The sequence below is a fragment of the Balaenoptera physalus genome (assembly GCF_965194825.1).
Source record: "Balaenoptera physalus genome assembly, contig: HAP1_SCAFFOLD_1803, whole genome shotgun sequence".
In the NCBI taxonomy this organism is placed as follows: Eukaryota; Metazoa; Chordata; class Mammalia; order Artiodactyla; family Balaenopteridae; genus Balaenoptera; species Balaenoptera physalus.
Genome location: NW_028125000.1, coordinates 102,605 through 122,993, shown reverse-complemented (window position 1 = coordinate 122,993; position 20,389 = coordinate 102,605). Strand labels below are relative to the sequence as shown.

Genomic DNA, 20,389 nt, shown 5'->3' with positions numbered 1-20,389 from the left:
CCTCGATACTCTGACCTTAATAGTTGAACAAATCATTTTTGTAGAAATAACCAAGTATTTGTGTAAAACTGAACAGTAATAAAACATTTCTGTTAGAACAATGTAGCCCTTATTTGAGTATCTAATATGAGGATTTTATTTCCATTTAAGATAGTAATTTGACTCTAAAAGATATCTAGAATCAGTTTGTTGAGACAGACCCCTTCTATCATTGTGTCACTCAGATCTTAAATAACACAGCTAAAGGTTTTTTGTTGGCTTGTGTCTAACCTACATACTTTTGAACCCCTTACTGAAGAGTCTTTATTTTGAGCTTATATTTATCAGTTAATAAAATGGATACAGTTTAAAGACTTAGCTACCCTTTAAGGATTTCCTTATAGGTTGTTATTGAGTTTAAATGTGGCTTTTAGTATAAACTGTAAAGAAGAACACTTCAGTTGAAGAGAATACTTCTTTTTTCTCTAATAAGGTGTTTCCTTAATTGTAATACAAAGGTTTAGAAACAAATGAAAAAGAGAGGTCAAACTTACCTAAAATACTATATTTACATTTGCTGTTAAATATAGGTTTAGGGTTATGCCAATAAAACATGTCATTTATTGTTTCTATATTTTTTTCTCAGTATGAGTTTTGATTTACCCACATGGTTGCTTCTTTTTCCTCACCATTCCCTTTTGCTCCTCAGACCTTACTTCTTTCTGTTACTTTCGTCTGGAAATGTCTTTATTTTGCTAGTGGTCTTAAAAATAATTTATCTGGTACATAATTCTAGGCTGTGGCCAGAGGGAGTGGATGAGGACATCCACATGCTCAACATGGGACATTTCTTTCTTCATTCTTCTAGAGTGTTGAGATAGCTCTATTTTCTGGGGCCCTTGCCTGAGTGTTAAATCCTCATGTCCTGAGAATTCTTGCTTATGCAGTCTTATATTCTGGCCTACTCAGCAAGTACCCCCAAAGTGCAATCCCTGGGTCATTCCTTCAACACCTGCTAATATAAGCTAATTCTTAATATATTAGTCTCTTAAATCAAATAGCTCAACTTTTTGTTTTCTATTTGATTTAAGAGACTAATATATAATAAAACACACCACACACATAGAAATCAAAAAAAAAAATCTATACCTAAAGCTATTACTAGAATTAAAAAATTTCACACATCTTATTAATATATACACTTGATGAAAAAAGCATTGAAAATTAGCATCAATACTGATATAACTATTTAGGAATTTAGATGACATGTTCCCCTATGTAATTAAATTAATATTTGGGAGAAAATTAGGAGATAAAAATTCTTTGAAATCTTAACATTTCATTATAAAAATAACCTTAATAATTACATAAATGAAGTAGAACTTTGGTGTGTAGATTTCTATCTACATATACATGGAAAATTATGAAATATATACAAACATGTACACACAGAATGGCCTTTACATATTCTATGAAAAATTCGTTCCCACCAACTAATGTATCACGGAAAAAAATTTCCAGAGGAGATATAGATAGATAGATAGATAGATAGATAGACAGACAGACAGACAGATATGGATATATGTATCTATGTTTGCCTCTACAGACCCTTACTAGTAGTTGACATTATGGATGGTTCTACTAATTGACTCTTCTCAAATTTCTCCATGTAAGTTTGAGATAAACATGTAGGACAGCTTTCTTACCATGTGGGTAGTAAATGGGAGCAACAAGGACTATTGAAGGAGAACACAGCACATTGCTGCGTTAGTCTACTGAATATACTAAAAGGAGAAATTGAACCATCCCCATGTCAATCCTTGGGGATTAAGCAGAAGAACAAGGTGTTTACGTTACTCAAGTTTCAAACAAGCGAACAGACACCTCAGCACTTCCAGGTAATTACATTTCCACAAAAACTCCTATGAACATGCCAATAAGTCCAGAGCATCAAGAACTATGGCTAAAGAGGCCTTATGAGGCACTCAAAGACCTCACTTAGCCTAGAGTAAGTGGTTATACAGACTAATCCTTCTGTAACCCAAGTGAGGGGTGGAGAAGAAGCACTTCCTCATAGCATAGGGCAGTGGTGATGGACAGAGAATATGCAAGGAATGAACTCTTAATACTGGCATCTTGTAGGCACACAGAGTATATAGATCATAGGAACAATGAGAAAAGAAACCTTTAGTTCCTTTAATTGGCTGAATTCATTAGAGGCTAGTATGGTTTAGACAAAAAAAAAAAAAAAACAGGCTCTTTCTAGCACAAGAGTTGGAAGATTGGTGGCCTATTTCAGTAGTTCTTATATAATCCAAACTCAGGTGAACAAGTGTTAGAGACAATATACTTTATTATGATCAATCTTTGTAGGAGAGGCATAAACCCAGTCTGATTATATTTGAAAAAAAACTACTGTGATAATACTTCCCTTCCATGTGTTGGAGTATAATCTGCCATAATATATTTGGAGAAAATCTGGAATTTATCACATTCACAGTGAAAAAAAGAACAATCTGCCAGGGATTGGGGAGGGGAGGAGGGAAGGATGAACAGCTAGAGCAGACAGGATTTTTAGGGCAGTAAAACTATTCCACATGATGTGGTGGTAATGGTGGGTACATAACATCATGCCTTTGACAAAACCCACAGAACTGTAGATCACAAAGAATGTGAGCCCTTAAAATAACTGACTTTATTTTATAACAATGTATCAATGTAGGTTCAATTTTAACATGCTTACCACACCAAGGCAAGATGTTAATAATGAGGGCAAGGGAAGGAGTGGGAGGGGGAGTATATGGGAGCTCTGAACATTCTGCTCAATTTTTCTGCAAGCTCAAAACTATGCTAAAAATAAATTCCAATAATTCAAACAATGGAAAGGGAATAAGAAAGGCATATGAAGTTAATACTAAACTAAAAACTTTGGAGTAGGCATATTAATTTCAACAAAGCTGATTTAAGAATCAGCTTGGGACACCTGGAAACAAAGGGCAGGGTTAGCCCCTACAGCCAGTGCTGCTTTACAAGATTTGGAATAAACACATAACTGAGTCTTTTGCTCCATGTGGGAGTGAAGAAAAGTGTAGGAGGGGCCTTGCCTCCAGCCTTACAGTCAGCTCCCTGAGGGGTTGTTCTCTATCTTGTTTCATACTGAGACTGTTTATTGGTGACATTCTTTCTGGGTCAAAACCATTCCAGTGGGGGTAAGCTGAGACGAAGTGAGAGAGTGTCATGGACATACATACACTACCAAATGTAAAATAGATAGCTGGTGGGAAGCAGCCGCATAGCACAGGGAGATCAGCTCAGTGCTTTGTGACCACCTAGAGGGGTGGGATAGGGAGGGTGGGAGGGAGATGCAAGAGGGAGGAGATATGGGGATATATGTATACATATAGCTGATTCACTTTGTTATACAGCAGAAACTAACACAACATTGTAGAGCAATTATACTCCAATAAAGATGTTAAAAAAAATTTTTTTTTTAATTAAAAATACCAAGGAAAAGGTGGGACATTACATATTAATAAAAGTATCAATTCTCCAAAAGGACATAAAACTCCTAAAGTTGTGGAATCTGACATCAAGCTTTCAATATATGTGAAGCAAAAACTGATAGATCAAGTAGGTACAGAATCAGTAAGGATAGACTTGACCTGGACAGTAATAGCAATCAAACTAATATAATTGGCATTTATAGACTACTCCACTCAACAACAATAAAAGATACATTTTTCTCAAGCTCATGCGGATCACAGAGAAAAGTCTCAAGAGGAATTTTAAAAAGCAATTATATAGAATTAAAAATTAAAAAAAAATTGTAGATACAGAGAAAGCAGTGCTGAGAGGAAAATTAAGTGCATATATTCAGAAAGAAGAAAGATCTATAATCAGTAATCTGAGCTCCACCTCAGGAAACTAGAGAATGAAGAACAATTTAATATTAGTGTAAGCAGAAAGTAAAAAGAAATAATACATATGTGAGCATAAGTTATTGAAACTGAAAACTTTAGTAGAGAAAATCAATGAAACCAAAAACTTCTTTGAAAAGACCAGCAAAACTGATAAACCTCTAGCCAGGTTAACAGAAAAAGAAAAGAAAAGAAAAAATAATTACCAGTATCAGAAATTAAAGAGACGTCATCCTGACCTGTTTCATGAATGTTAAAAAGGCAGTAAAGAACAACAAGCAGAACTCTATAATTTAGATGAAACAGAATGATTTCTTCACAGACACAAATGCTTAAAACTTACACAAGGAGAGACAGGTAATCTGATCAGGCCCATATCTATTAAAAAAAAAATTGTATCAATAATCAAAAACCTTCCAAAAAAGACACCTTCAGTTCAGATAGTCACCGGTGAATTTTACCAAATCAAAAGAAAGGGTGCCAATTACCACAATCTCTTCCAGAAAACAGAAGCTGAGGAAACTCATTCTATGAGGTCAGCATTACCATAATACCAAAACCAGACACAAGCATTACGTGAAATAAAAATATTTATATATCATGTTAAGAAGTTGAAAACTTTCTCACTAAAATCCAGAAAAAAGGAAAGATATTCTCTTTTACTCTTCCTACTCTCCGTTTTACTGAGATTGTTAGCTAGTACATTAAAACAAGTAAAAAAAAAAGAGAAAGTATTTGGCTTGGAAAGGATTAAATAAAGCTGTCTATACTTGCAGATGACATGATTGTCTCTGCAGAAAAATATAATTTTGGAAAATTATGGAAATAATAAAGGACCATAACAAGGTCACAGGATTCATGGTTTAGTATATATTTTTGTGTATATGCTATACATACATATATGTGTATTTTGTATATATACCGTACATATAAATATAAACACACATACATTTAATACGTCAATGAAATTTGAAATTAAAACATACCATGTTGGGCTTCCCTGGTGGTGCAGTGGTTGAGAATCTGCCTGCCAATGCAGGGGACACGGGTTCGAGCCCTGGTCTGGGAAGATCCCACGTGCCGCGGAGCAACTGGGCCCGTGAGCCACAACTACTGAGCCTGCGCGTCTGGAGCCTGTGCCCTGCAACAAGAGAGGCCGCGACAGTGAGAGGCCCGCGCACCGCGATGAAGAGTGGCCCCCGCTTGCCGCAGCTAGAGAAAGCCCTCGCACAGAAACAAAAACCCACCACAGCCAAAAATAAATAAAATAAATAAATAAAATAAATTGCTAGTTAATATTAAAAACAAAAAAAAACATACCATGTATATTGTACCATAAAAATGAAGTACTTAAATATAAATCTAACAAAATATGTATAGGAACTATATGTGCAAAACTATAAAATGCTGATAAAAGAAACCAAAGATTAAATAAATCAAGAGTTATTCTGTGTATACTGACTGGAAAAATCAATATTATTAAGATGTTTATTCTTCTTAACGGTATCTATATATTCCATGCAATTCCAATCAAAATTCCAGTGAGCTATTTTCTTGATATTGACACACTAATATCAAGTTAATGTGGAAAGGAGAAAGACCTAAAGTAGCCAAAACAATAATAGAAGATTAACAGCATAGCTGTAGTGCTAACAATTCCTGATTTCAAGAATTACTATAAAGCTACAGTAATCAAGAGAGCATGATATTGGCTCAAGAATAGACACATAGATCAATTAAACCATAGAAACAGCCCAGAAGGAGAGGCACAGAAATGCAGTCAACTGGTATTTCACAAGGGACAAAGACAATCAAGAGAGAAATAGATGAATGGATAAACAAAGTGTGGTACATTCAAACAGTGCAATATTCTTCAATGAAGAAAAATAAATGAACTAAAATGCCATGAAAGGATATGGATGAATATTAAACGTATAGGGTAAAATGAAAGAAGCCAGTAGCAAAAGTCTACATACTGAATTATTCCACTTATATGACATCTGGAAATGACAGAACCTATAGGCATGGTAAATCAGTAATGGCCAGTAGATTAAAGAAGGGCTAGAAATGATGATGAAACACAGGGAATATGTTCAGAGTTTCAAAACAATGCTGTATACTTTCATTGCAGATACATGACACTAAGCATTTGTAAAATTCCATAGAGCTTTACAGCTCAAATAGTAAATATTAATATAAACAAATTTTAAAAAATCATTTAAGAGGTCAGGGGAATCCAGGATGGGTGCAGAATGTAACTCGGGGCTGGGTATATGGGAACTGTCTGTATTACCCTTTCAATTTTTCTATAAATCTAAAATGTTTTCTAAAAACAAAAACTTATTTTTAAAAAATTCTGCAAGACACAAATAGAATACATTCAAAGAAAGTCACATCATAGTCAAACATCATAAATGAAAATAATATTTAACCAGAAAATAAAAAGATACATTATATTCTGGCACAACAATAAGAAGAATGAGAGCTAACATCATCAGAAACAAGTGAAGCCAGAGATAATAAAATCATATATTTAATGAAATTATAGGAAAAATGTGTAACCCCCAAATTTTATCTCTACTAATAATTTTGTCCCAAAATTAAGGTTAAATAATGAAATTTTCAAATAAACAAGAACAGGCAGAATTTGTTGCTAGCTGAACCAGACTGCAAGGAATACTGTTGATAGCTCTTCAGATAAGACAAAGAAAACCAAACCAAACCAAAACAAACAAACAAAAATCAGCACAAATTTACTGATGTACGTATCTGCAGGAAGAAACGAAGAGCACCGGAAAGGGAAATTGTGAATTTAACTATAAAATAATATTTATAAAATATATTAAATAGTTACTAACTCTTTAAAGAAAAAACTACACTGTGGATACATAACACATAATAGAAGGAGAATGAGTGACAACTAAAGTACAAAGGACAAAACAACAATACATGGTATTTTACTTACAATAATGGCTAATTGGCATAATTTAAGTCACTTTGAAAAGTTAAAGATTAAAAAGCTGAATTTAGAAAATAACCAGTAATAACACAAAGCAACATACAGTTAAAACACTGACAGAATTAACAGGAGTTACAGAAAAATATACAATGAACCACAGCTATTTCAAATAGGATTTTCTCATAATTAAAAACAAAAAAATCAGTAATGCTATAAAAGCTTTATTTTTTATTGAAGTAAAATTGATGTATACCATTATAAAAGTTTCCGGTGTGCAACACTGTAATTCAATACACAACGGGATCATCATCAAAAGTGTAGTTATCATCCATCACCACAGAGTCGATCCCTTTTACCCATTTTGCCCACCTCTCAACCCCTTCTCCTCTGCTGTATCTCTTCTAGATATAAAAGTTTTAAACTATATTATTATCTAACTTACCTAACAGAAATTTATAGAATACTACATCTGGCAGCTAAAATACATAGTCTTTGGGGCTATAAAACAAGTCTCAATAAGTCACAAAGGATCATATGTTCTGTGAACATACATAAATGAATAAATGCTTTCGCGAAGAATAATGAGATAATCTTATGTGTTTGAGAATTAGCAGTACGTGTCTAAATGAACACTTGTTTAAAAAAATGCAATGGGAATTTAAAATATATTATTGACAGTATGGAAATAGAAATGTACCTTATCAAAACTTATATGATGGAGGCAAAACAGTCTTTGGATATACTTTATCATTTAAATATGAAAGTTTAAAAAATCAATCAGCTAAGCCTCCATCTCAAGATTCTAAAAAGGAAAAGGGAAAATTTAAAACCCAGAGGAAGAAGAAGGACAAAAAGTAGAATGATGAGAACAAAGATCAAAGATATAAAATAGAGAAAAATAACAAAGCCATAAGCGTTAATCTTTGAAAGTTTAATAAAATTGATAAACTCTGTAGTAGTAGAATAATACCCCCTCCCAAGTTGTATAAGTGTTATTTCCCAGAACCTGGGAATATGTTCCCTTACATGGCAAAGAGACATTGCAGATGCAGTTAAGTCAGGATCTCCATAGCGTTTCCTGAATTACCCTGGTGAGCCAGTGTAATCACAAAGGTCCTTATTTTGAAAAAGAGTAGACGAGGGAAGCAGAAGTGTCGGAGTCAGAAAAGGAGATGTGACAGTGGAAGCAAAGTGAGAATGATTTCATTTCAGGCTGTAAGTATGGAAGGGGGCCAGTAGCTGAGGATTGGGGAGAGCCTCTAGAAGCTGAGAAAGGCAAGAAACTGGATTCCCAGAATGTGCAGAAGGCATGGGGTCCTGTAAACATTTTAACTGTAGCTTAGTTAGACCTATTTTGAACTGTGATCTCCAGAACTGTAAAATAATAAATTTGTGGTGTTTTAAGTCACTAAGATTGTGTTAATTTGTTACAGCAGCAACAGGAAACTAAGAGAAACCCTTAGCAAGACTGATAAAAAAATGTAAAGTGCACACAAATTAACGTTAACTGAAAGCAGTATAGTGGTGCCAATACACATATTTTCAAATTAAAGGAGAATAAGAGAATAGTGTATTTCCTTCTTGATTTTCAATACTGTATTTAGCAGAAACCAACTTTATTTATTAGCATAAGGACATAGGGGCGACAATGAAAAACAACAATCATAAGGAGAAAAAAGAAAAGAAAACAAAATGTACTATTTAATTGTAAATGGATTAAAAAAATCATCCATTTTTAATTTGCTGTTTCTTAACTTTTTTTTTTTAACATCTTTATTGGAGTATAATTCCTTTACAGTGTTGTGTTAGTTTCTGCTGTATATCAAAGTGAATCAGCTATACATATACATATAGCCCCAGATGCCCTCCCTCTTGCCTCTCCCTTCCCCCGTCCCTATCCCACCCCTCTAGGTGGTCACAAAGCACGGAGCTGATCTCCCTGTGCTTGACTATCTTTTTAAAACAGCAAGATGTCCAGATCCTAATATCAATAAAACAAATTAGGACCATAAATGACTCCATTAAAATAAATCTGTTGCCCATAAATTTTCTAGCAATTAATATAAATCAACTTTATTATAAATTGTATAGTACACTCCTGCCAAATTGAGAACTATATATTTTATTTCCATCTGTATTTTGAAGTGTGAATACTAGAAAATTAGCTTTAATAAAAGCTCAATTAATCTAAGTAATAATGCCTAAATATCTCTTGGTGTGAAGGGTCTTGAAACACATGACTTTCCATCCCAATGCCAGTTTTGTCTAATCATCTTATGGGCAAAATTTATGTCATATTTTTACTTTGAAAAATCTATTTGGAACAAAGAAAACTATAGTTAGGCAACAATTCCTGTATTGTTGAAAATTAGCAACTGTTATCACAACAACAACAATAAAATGTACTTTGACTCCAATGTAATTATGTACTTAATTTTTCTCTTTTTTAGTTTTCAAGAACCATTTTTTATTAAACCCACATAAGAAAATTTACTTATCGGTGTTATTTCTATTTAATTTACAAGAAGACTGAAGCAACAGCTTTGTCACTATTATATATTGCTTAAATTTTTTCACTGATTTTCTGTTAGAGTTATTTGGAAAGTTTATAGTCCTTAAATTTCGATTAATGTCCTCACATTTTGTTGCATGTGTGCTCAGTTCTCCCAAAAATTATTTGAACTTGACCACTCTGAATATAAAGCTGGCATTCAAGTCAATCAAAAAATTACTTATGTCTTTGGTGAAATGTCTATTTACGTCTTCCGCCCATTTTTTAATTGGATTGTTTGTTTTTTTTGATATTGAGCTGCACGGGCTGTTTGTATATTTAGGAGATTGATCCTTTATCTATTGTTTCATTGGCAAATATTTTCTCCCATTCTGAGGGTTGTCTTTTCATCTTATTTATGGTTTCCTTTGCTGTGCAAAAGCTTTTAAGTTTAATTAGGTCCCAGAAGACATACAGATGGCCAAGAGGCACACGAAAAGATGCTCAACATCACTAATTATTAGAGAAATGCGAGTCAAAACTACAGTGAGGTGATACCTCACACCGGTCAGAATGGCCATTATCAAAAAATCTAGAAACAATAAATGCTGGAAAGGGTGTGCTGAAAAGGGAACCCTCCTGCACTGTTGGTGGGAATGTAAGTTGATACAACTATGGAGAACAGTGTGGAGGTTCCTTAAAAAACTAAAAATAGAACTACCATATGACCCAGCAATCCCACTACTGGGCATATACCCTGAGAAAAGCATAATTCAAAAAAGAGACATGTACCACAGTGTTCACTGCAGCACTATTTACAATAACCAGGACATAGAACTAACCTAGATGGATAAAGAAGATGTGGCACCTATAGACAATGGAATATTACTCAGTCATAAAAAGAAACGAAACTGAGTTATTTGTAGTGAGGTGGATGGACCTAGAGTCTGTCATACAGAGTGAAGTAAGTCAGAAAAAGGAAAAAAATACGTATGCTAACGCATATATGGAATAGATTCCATATATGCAATCTAAAAAAAAAAAAAAATGGTACTGATGAACCTAGTGGCAGGGCAGGAATAAAGATGTAGACATAGAGAATGGACTTGAGGATATTGGGGTGGAAGGGAAAGCTGGGGCGAACTGAGAGTAGCATTGACATACATACACTACCAAATGTAAAACAGTTTGCTAGTGGGAAGAAGCAGCACAGCACAGGGAGATCAGCTCGGTGCTTTGCGATGACCTAGAGGGGTGGGATAGGGAGGATGGGAGGGAGGCTCAAGAGGGATATGGGGATATATGTATGCATATGGCTGATTCACTTTGTTGTACAGCAGAAACTAACACAGTATTGTGAAGCAACTATACTCCAATAAAGATCTATTTAAAAATTACGTATGATTTAAGTGAAATTCATTAAGACTAAGTACTTAATGAAAATTAGCAAGGTGTTTCATCTCTCTTCAGAAACAAATATCCATTTTTACCTTTACTTGATATATCTGAAGTAACGTATATAGATTTGCCTTTGAATATTACATTTCTTCCATCTGGTCCACTACTATTTTGGAAAGCTTGGTCCTTTCTGAGTGAGAAACATAAGATTTGAAATGATTAAGGTCCATTTATAACATTACTATTTGCTTAAATTTTATATCATTATCTGTCATTATTGAGTAGAATGCATCACCCCTGAAGGAGGCATATGAGTCTAATGGTAAAAATATAAGGATGAGGCATATATTTAGGTCATGGATAACTCAGCAGGTAATGAAGAACGGAGGAGGCATTTAAAATCCCCTACATTTGAAAATCTTGTAAGCCAAAAGATGATTCTTAAACTACAGAAAATGTTATGTGTTTATCTAATTGCTTGATAGTGTTTCTTGTTTTCTTTCATAAAGATGCATGGTACTGCTATTGGGGAAATTAAATTTACTTAGACCGCATGAAATCGTAAAATAAAACAGTACTAATTATTACTAATACTAATACTATGAGAAGAAGAAGGAGAAGAAGGAGAGGAAGAGGGGAAAATTCAATTGTAATAATTTCCATTTTTAAGTATTTTATGTCCCAAGCTCTCTGCTATGTGGTATATGTGAATTAACTTATTAAATCATCTCACCAGACTTGTGGGTAAGTACTACACTATATAAGATTCTTTTGCCTGAAAAAAATAGAAAATCCCAATTCAGTAAGAAAAATTTATTACCTCATATAGCAAAGACTCTAAAGGTCAGGCACCCCCAGGGTTGTTTAATTCAGTGGCTGAATGATGTCATCAAGAACCCAGCTCTTTTCGTTATTTTCTGACCTGCCCTCCTCAGCACCTTTGTTCTCAGCCTTCCTCCCTTCATGAGAGTAAAATGGTTATGACTCTGTGTGTAAGCATGAGAACGTGTAGTAGAAAATGTGGGTAACTCTTCTTGCGTGAGTTTTCTTTTTTAAAGGGGAAACTTTCCCCAGACTCTTTCCAGCAGACTTCTCCAAATGTAAATGAAGATGAATACAAATTTAACCATGATTAAAATATATTTTTTATCTTTAGGGTAGGATCAAAGTTTCATAATCATCCCTACATCTATCACTGGCAAAGAGAATAAGATTTTAATGATCAGCTTAGAGTACGCAGGATTTAACAGTGAGTCCTATGGGAGAGAATTAAAAACATGAACAAAATAACCAAGTAGGGAGATTGAAAGTCAAGTAGGCAACCACTTATGTCTGCTACAGATATTATCTTTACTTTCTAGATAATCAAACAAGGGATAAAAGAAATGGTGAGATTAACATTATTGGGACAGGAAGTTGCAGAATATGAATTCAATGACACGTTGAAGGGTTGGAGAGATTTAGTAGCTTGTTCCAATAAGACAATGCACAGTAATGTGTTAGAGGAGGAAAAAATAAAAGAAAGACATTTCCCTGGACTTAAGAAGGTGATGTCTGTGCCAGAATTCCTATCATTAAGTTATTTTCTAGACCAGACATTTATTTCAGAGATCTAACTAATATTTTTACTGTCTTTTTTTTTTTTTTTTTTTCTATTTGAGGTAAGAGATTCTAGAGCATATTTGAATGTTGATGTGATGATCCAATACACAGGAAGAGGTTAATGAAACAGAGAAAATCAAATAACGGCAGGAGAAATTTCTTTCATAAGTCACTAGTAGAGGATAACAAGAATAATTACTGAGAGATTTAAAAGAAAGAAATCCCTTACAATGTTTGAGAAGAATGAGAAAACATGGATATACTCAGTAAAGTCTGGAAAATTATTCATAGAAGACAATGCAGCCAGTGTTTTAGTTCACATCCTCATTATTATCCTCAATTTTTAATTTTTCATCTTTATTCACCTCTTTATTCTTCACATGTTTCTCCTCATATACTAACTATTAATTTTCAAGTTCCTTATAAAAATTAAAATACTATTCTGGGGAAAATGCTACTAGAAATCTTTATACACTTACACAAACCTTAGAACTCAAGCACATCATAATGAAAACATAAACTAAGACAAATATATAGTGTTTGAATGGCATCAAATTTTATTGTGTTAAACTGTGTAAAACTTTCCTATAAAAAAATGTAAAGGTTTATATTAAGAAGTCAGACTGCCATTGTACTTTAATCAGGCGCTCATCTAAATGGACATGAGCAAGACTAATTTTGTAGAATTTAGATGCTGAGCTGAACCAAACTTATTATAAAAGAACTGGTGAATCTATCACAGCAAAGGTAAGTAACTATCTTGTAAAGTAAATTCATCTATAATGCAATAAAAAGATGTATTAAATCCAAGGATGAGAGATTTGTTGCTGCCCTTGAATATACATTCAAATAGCTTTAAAAAAATCTGCCTGAAGGCCCCCCCAGGTGTGTGGTTAGACGAGGAGTATAGGGGGGAACTGAAGCCTTAAAGCCCACTTAAAGCCAACAAAAGATCAGAAAGAAAAATTAAGGAAACAATCCTATTTACCATCACATCAAAAGAAATGAAATACCTAAGAACAAACTTACCTAAGGAGACAAAAGAACTGTACTCTGAACACCATAAGATGCTGATTAAAGAAATTAAACATGACACAAACAGTTGGAATGATATACCATGTTCTTGGACTGGAAGAATCAATATTGTTAAAATGATCATATGACCCAAGACAATCCACAGATTCGACGCAATCCCTATCAAATGACCAATGGCATTTTTCACAGAACTAGAACAAAAAATTTTTTAATTTGTATGAAAACACAAAGACCCCTATTAGCCACACCAACTTTAAGAAAGAAAAACGGAGCTGGAGGTAACAGACTTCCTGACTTCAGACCATACTACAAAGTTACAGTCATGAAAACAACATGGTACTGGCACAAAACAGAAATATAGATCAATGGAACAGGAAAGAGAGCCCCGAAGTAGACCCAGCCACCTATGGTCAATTAATCTATGACAACAAAGGCAAGAATATGCAGTAGAGAAAAGACAGCCTCTTCAATAAGTGGTGCTGGGAAAACTGGACAGCTACATGTAAAAGAATGAAATTGAACATTCTTTAACATCATACGCAAAAATAATCTTAAAATGAGTTAAAGACCTAAATGTAAGAATGGATACTATAAAACTCCTAGAGGAAAACATAGGCAGAAGACACTTTGACATAAATTGTAGCAAAATCTTTTTGGAACCACCTCCTAGAGCAATGAAAATAGAAACAAAAGTAAACAAATGGGACTTAGTTAAACTGAAAATCTTTTGCACAGCAAAGGAAACCATAAACAAAACGAAAAGAGCCTACAGAATGGGAGAAAATATTTGCAAACGATGTAACCCATGAGGGATTAAACTCTAAAATATACAAACAGCTTACACAGCTCAATATAAAAAGAAAAACTCAATGAAAAAAATTGCAGAAGATCTAAATAGACATTTCTCCCAAGAAGACATAGAGATGGCCAACAGGCACATGAAAAGATGCTCAAATCGCTAATTATTAGAGAAAGGTAAATCAAAACTACAATGAGGAACCACCTCGCACCAGTGAGAATGGCCATAATCAAAAGGTCTACAAACAATAAATGCTGGAGAGGGTGTGGAGAAAAGGGAACCCTCTTACACGGTTGGTGGGAATGTAAAATGGTACAGCCACTATGCAGAACAGTATGGAGGTTCCTTAAACAACTAAAAATAGAACTACCATATGATCCAGCAATCCCACTTCTGGGCACATATCTGGAGAAAACCATAATTCAAAAAGATGCATGCACCCCAGTGTTCACTGCAGCACTATTTACAGTAGCCAGGACATGGAAGCAGCCTGAATATCTATCGACAGATGAATGGACAAAGAAGATGTGGTATAAATATATATATGTGTGTGTGTATATATATATATATATGTGTATATATATATATGTATGTATGTATATATATATACATATATACATATACACACACACATATATATATATATATATATATATATATATATAAAACGGAACACTACTCAGACATGAAAAAGATGAAATAATGCCATTTTCAGCAACATGGATGGAACTAGAGTTAATCATACTAAGTGAAGTTAAGTCAGACAGAGAAAGACAAATACCATATGATATCACTAGAGTGTGGAACTTAAAAAAAGAAAAAATGATACACATGAACTGATTTACCAAACAGAAACCAACTCACAGATAAAGAAAACAAACTTATGGTTACCAAAGGGGAAAACAAACTTATGGTTACCAAAGGGGAAATGTGGGGGGGAGGAATAAATTATGAAGTTGGGAGTAACATATACATACTACTATATATAAGATAGATAAACAACAAGGACCTATGTATAGTACAAAGAACGATACTCAATATTTTGTAATAAACTGTATTACAAAAAAAATGTTACTTTGCTACACTTGTAACTCACACAACACTGTAAATTAACTATACTCCAATAAAAAAAAAACTGCCTGAAATTAAAAATAGTAATAATACTTTAAAATCATCTGTAGCCATGATTCTTTATGAAATGTAAAAAGTGACCAATATTTTTGTATCATTGTTAATTACATATATATTTTTTGCTCTATTTCTTTGATGTGATTTGGAAACTTCAGACAAGGATATTCATCCCCTCAATGCTTAGTCTAATGTATAGATAGACCTACTATAATCAATCTTTCAGGTAACATAAACATACAGGTCTACTCGTGTATAATTAATTTTCAAAAATAACACTTTCTAAATACAGACATAGAGGAAATATTTACAGGGAATTTTCATTATAAAGAAAAACTCAAATTACAATTTTAAACAGACCACTGAGCAAATCATTTTGAAATACTTGATCAGGTATTTAGAGGTTACTATAACAATAATCAGATCTCCCTCAAATACAGTAGTATGTATGTGTCTATATATCTATACATATATATATATATATTGTATTAAAAAACTTTAAAGTAATTTTTCCCACCCCAATGGATAGTGTATATCTCCAACCCAGTTAAATCTTACCCTCTTTCAACAAAAATTAAACAAAAAAGTGTTTGTGGTTTCTAACACCTTGTCTTCAAAACAAAACAACAACCAAAACAACAGAAACAAAACAAAAAATAAAAGCAGCGTACCTACTAGTTATGTCAGGGTCATTAAAACCCCAGGGAGTCCAAAACCCCAAGGGGCACGTCTGGATGGAAGCTGCCTCCCTTTGCCGGAAGCTCCAAATTACAAAAATATCAGCTGCAAAAATTTTCCTTGACTGCTGGAAGATTGGAGCATTGTAAATTAGACCACAGAGTTCCAATAAACCTTAACTGGAAAAAAAATGTCTAGCACACTCTAGTGAATCTTGGTCTCTATTTTGATGATTCATCTAGTGAGTCATATTCCTGGAAAGATTCTCTAGGGTCCCACAAAGGCTCACGCTTATTGTCCAAGGCTAGAACTCTTATGCACAGTCACATCCAGTCTCTGTTTTGGGGGTCTGCCACTGTGCCTGGGTGCCTGGTGCTGCAAAGACTCAAAACATAACCACAGAGGAATAATCTAGACAAACCAACAGGTCCTGGAGATATTTCTGGATCTCAAATAAAGATGCCCTCTTGCTTCCTCGTGAGTTCCCCTCTGAGGTCTTTGGAGCCTTTAATGTGAGTGGACTTCATTCTGGACAATCTAGAAAGAGGTTCTAATCATGTTTTTCGTCCAAAGAGAAGATACCAGGTTCATAATCTGTGATAACATCATCCCCTCCTCTCAAGGAGTATCTGCAACAGGATGCAACACTATCTGTTCTAGCTATTGCCACCACTGTTGTAACTTTTTCTGGGGCAAAAAGATCCCTAATCCCTTTCAGTCAGCATCACTGAGAAGGGGCCAGGCCATGGAAAAGTCTGAAAAAGAATGGTAATCCAAAAGATAGTTTGCATTTTCTCCTAGACACAAAAATACTAGTGACTTCTCTACCAATTGATACAGGAATATTTTTTCCTGTCTTCTAAATATTCCATTATACTTGAATAAATCAAGCTCCCTGACTCTTCATTAGGGGCCCAGGGAATAACACCCCGTACTTCCCATTCTATAATAATGGTTTTGACATTTTTATTTCTATCTCTTTTCCATAGTCTACAAGCTTTAAGAGGAAGCACACAATGTACCTTATATTTACCATAATTTCATTGTATAGCACAGTGCCTGACCTGATATAGTATACACAAAAAATACTTCTTAGTTAAATGAATGTATCAAAATTTTCCCATCAGTAAGTCATGCCAACTAGCTAAAAGTTTAGGGTTTTGTCATTCCATACTTCTTCTTTTCCAAAGTGCATGAAGTAGAAATTAGCCCTTTCTAAATATTATTGCATGTCTTTACATAACAAGAAAAATAAATAATAAAAAGCGTAGATTGAATTTTTCTTCACGAAACAACAGTTCTCAGTATATGAAACAACAGGATGGAATGCACAACTTGCTTTGGGGACCTCACCTGACTCTCCCTCAGATCATCTTGAAAAATGCACTGTGAATTATATCTTATCAGGTTAACTGACTACTCATTTTAGCTCTAAGTAAATGGCCAAACATAGCTGACATTTAACAGAGAACACAGAAGTAAAGATTGCAATCTTTTAAGTAAGTTTCAGACTTATCAAACATAGCATTTTTCTTGCATATTGCTGTCAGGAAAACTATGAGTAACACTTTTTTTAAAAAAAAATCATCGTTGCCGTCAAAAACTGAAAAACTTTGTAAGTTAATTGGGAAGTAAATTAAGAATCAGCATGTGAAAAATATAAAATCAAAATATTCATTTCACACAAAACCTCTGTGTCATGATTAATAACACTATTTTATAATAATCATGATTTCTCACAGTTTGATCTTTATAGGTTACCATAAGAATGCAGTTGATTAGTGTTTGCATGTATCTTTCTTGGTTATTACCTCTTAATCTCCTTTCTACACAAACAAAGGCATAAGGATATTAAGAAGAAGGAGAAGGAGAAAGAAGAGAACAGAGAGAAGAGGAAGGAGAAAATGAAGACAGAAAAAATATTACATAAAGGAATAGTTACTTTTCTGTATCAATTTAGTTAGGCCACGGCAACCAGATATTTGGTCAAATATTATTCTAGATGTTTCTCTGAGGGTATTTTTTAGATGAGATTAACCTTTAAATCGGTAAACTTTGAGTAAAACGGATTACCCTCTATAATATGGGTGGGCCATAGCTAATTAGCCTCTTAAGGGAATTCTGCCAGCAGACAGCCTTCAGAATCAAACTGTAGCTCTCTCCTTAATTTACTGTCACCTAAGGAAAAGGCCATATGTCTCTCTGCGGAAGAACTGAAGAAATCCTTGTCATATGTACTGACTGCATTGTTGCAAAAAACCCTTTGTTCTAGCTATCTGGCTCTTCACCAATATATGAGCTATGGATCTTCAAATAGACACAGTTCCAGAAACTGAGTAGAGAATTATGACTTTTTCCTGGAGTGACTACTGTTCTCTTTCTGCTCCGCCATGCGTGCCATTTTCTTGCTGCAGACGTTAACAGCACCCAAGCTGGCTGCCTGTCTCTTTTGCCCTTTGGAACACGATGCTCACTATCTTTACCACCACCTTTAGGTCACATGAACCTTAGCTGCTTTTCTGACATTGGAGGTCACTCCTGTTATTTTGAGATCCATAGATTAACAATTCCAAGTTTGTTACTGCCTCCCTTGTCATCAACTCAGCCTTACGCAAGAGCGCTACCACTTAACCTGTTGTGTTGCCGATGCCGCTCATCAATGCAGTTTGGATGGCCCTGGCGAATGGTATGTATTCTGGCTCCTCCTGAAAACCTCTCCTCTGGTAGGTTTTCTGGACTCACGTAATTTATTCTATCCAGCTTTCTCTCTTCCTGTAGCCTCTTTATTCTGTCATGGCAACTCAGCTATGTCTGTTGCTCAACATGGGACATTTCTTTCTTCATTCTTCTAGAGTGTTGAGATAGCTCTATTTTCTGGGGCCCTTGCCTGAGTGTTCAATCCTCATGTCCTGAGAATTCTTGCTTATGCAGTCTTATATTCTGGCCTACTCAGCAAGTACCCCCAAAGTGCAATCCCTGGGTCATTCCTTCAACTCCTGCTAATATAAGCTAATTCTTATATCTCCTCTATAAGTGTGTATGCTCTTTCTTATCAACACATTCCAGTTGGATTAGGTTGCAATTTAATGTTAATTCCCAGCCTGTGACCCACGGGAGAAGAAATGAATCTCTCGAGGAAAGGTGGTCACCTGTTGCCCTTGTGAGAGAGGCTACTACAGTGTTCTCTGTCAGGCATAAACTGTTAGCTTTCACTAGGAAGGACTGGTGAGTCACCTCTGTGAACTCTGAGGATTCCAGGGCTCCAGCACAGACAACTTCTTCAGGATCATCTGTCTAGAGAATCTATCCAGATATCCCCATCCCCCAATTCAGCTTGACAGGTGTTATTTTCAGCTCTTCTGAAATGTTTTCTGAAGTCCTTTAATAACACTAAAATAAAGCAGATTTTGCTGAGTGCTTTGAAGATGAAAAAGGGTTGCAGAAACTAGTCCACTTAACAGTCATTTGTCATGACATTATCCAGTTGCACAAGTCTCCACCAGACCCTGGAGAAAATATTTTTTCTTCAAGCATAAGATTTTTGGAGTTTACAGAAACTAAATACAAAAGTCATGCTGTAAAATGAAATCTTGAAATCCTCCTATTGCTGTTTGGGAATCAGAGATAGAGTGAATATCAATAAGTCTTAAGACTTATTGTAAGCCAACTGGAAGATCTGACCAACAAAATTGTGCAGTTTTTTCCCCCTTCCTTTAAATACAAGTATATGATTAAGAAGGGTTCCTTTCTCTGAATCTTCTCAGCCTCAAAATGTGACTTTGAGAGAAGAAGAAGAATATTGTGATGTGATGAGTAGTTAAAATGGTTGCTTTGAAATCCATTTGCTTTGAATGGTTGCTTTGAAACGGGAGGCAGCTAAATTTACGTTCTCTTCTTTGAGCTGTAGCTGGCTTTTTTGAAGTCAGTCCCATGCTTGTCTGGTTCAGGGGTCAGTCAGATATTTGGGTAAAATTTATACACAGAGTTTGGGGCTTCTCCTCCCTAACTCTGTACTTTCTGCCATTTTCACCTTCAGATTCCAGAAGCTATGACTGCCCTGAACTCTGTCTTCTAGTTCTCCACAAGAATGAGGCTGATTTCTATTGAAGCTTTAGCCTCCCTGTCAGATGTAACTCTGGAGTAGTCTCAGGCTAAAAGCAAAACAAATGAGAAACTCACCTTTTACCCTGTGGTTTTCTCTGTTTCTAAGTGTTAACTCCCCTCTAGTATCTGCTTTTTATATATTTATTTTTCCAGAAAATATATCCACCTTTTCTTTATTCAACTTAAATCACTGAACTACATCAAGCCAAAAAGCCCTACTATTTTACATGTTATATGCCAGAAAACATACCTCACTAGAATATCGTATAGTAGTAATTTGTTATATTTAGGCCTAGTTA

General features: G+C 34.7%; 1 long non-coding RNA gene across 2 annotated transcripts in view; it reads right to left on the bottom strand.

Annotated features, from left to right (window-relative positions):
- Positions 1-4,823: 4,823 nt before the first annotated feature.
- LOC309654047 overlaps positions 4,824-20,389 on the bottom strand; it is a 97,948-nt gene continuing 82,382 nt past the window's right edge. The window contains exon 5 of one of the 2 annotated variants that reach the window (XR_014259774.1): positions 4,824-5,037. This is a non-coding gene — a long non-coding RNA (uncharacterized lncRNA). The remainder of the gene's footprint in view (positions 5,038-20,389) is intronic. The other variant, XR_014259775.1, reaches the window with a different exon arrangement.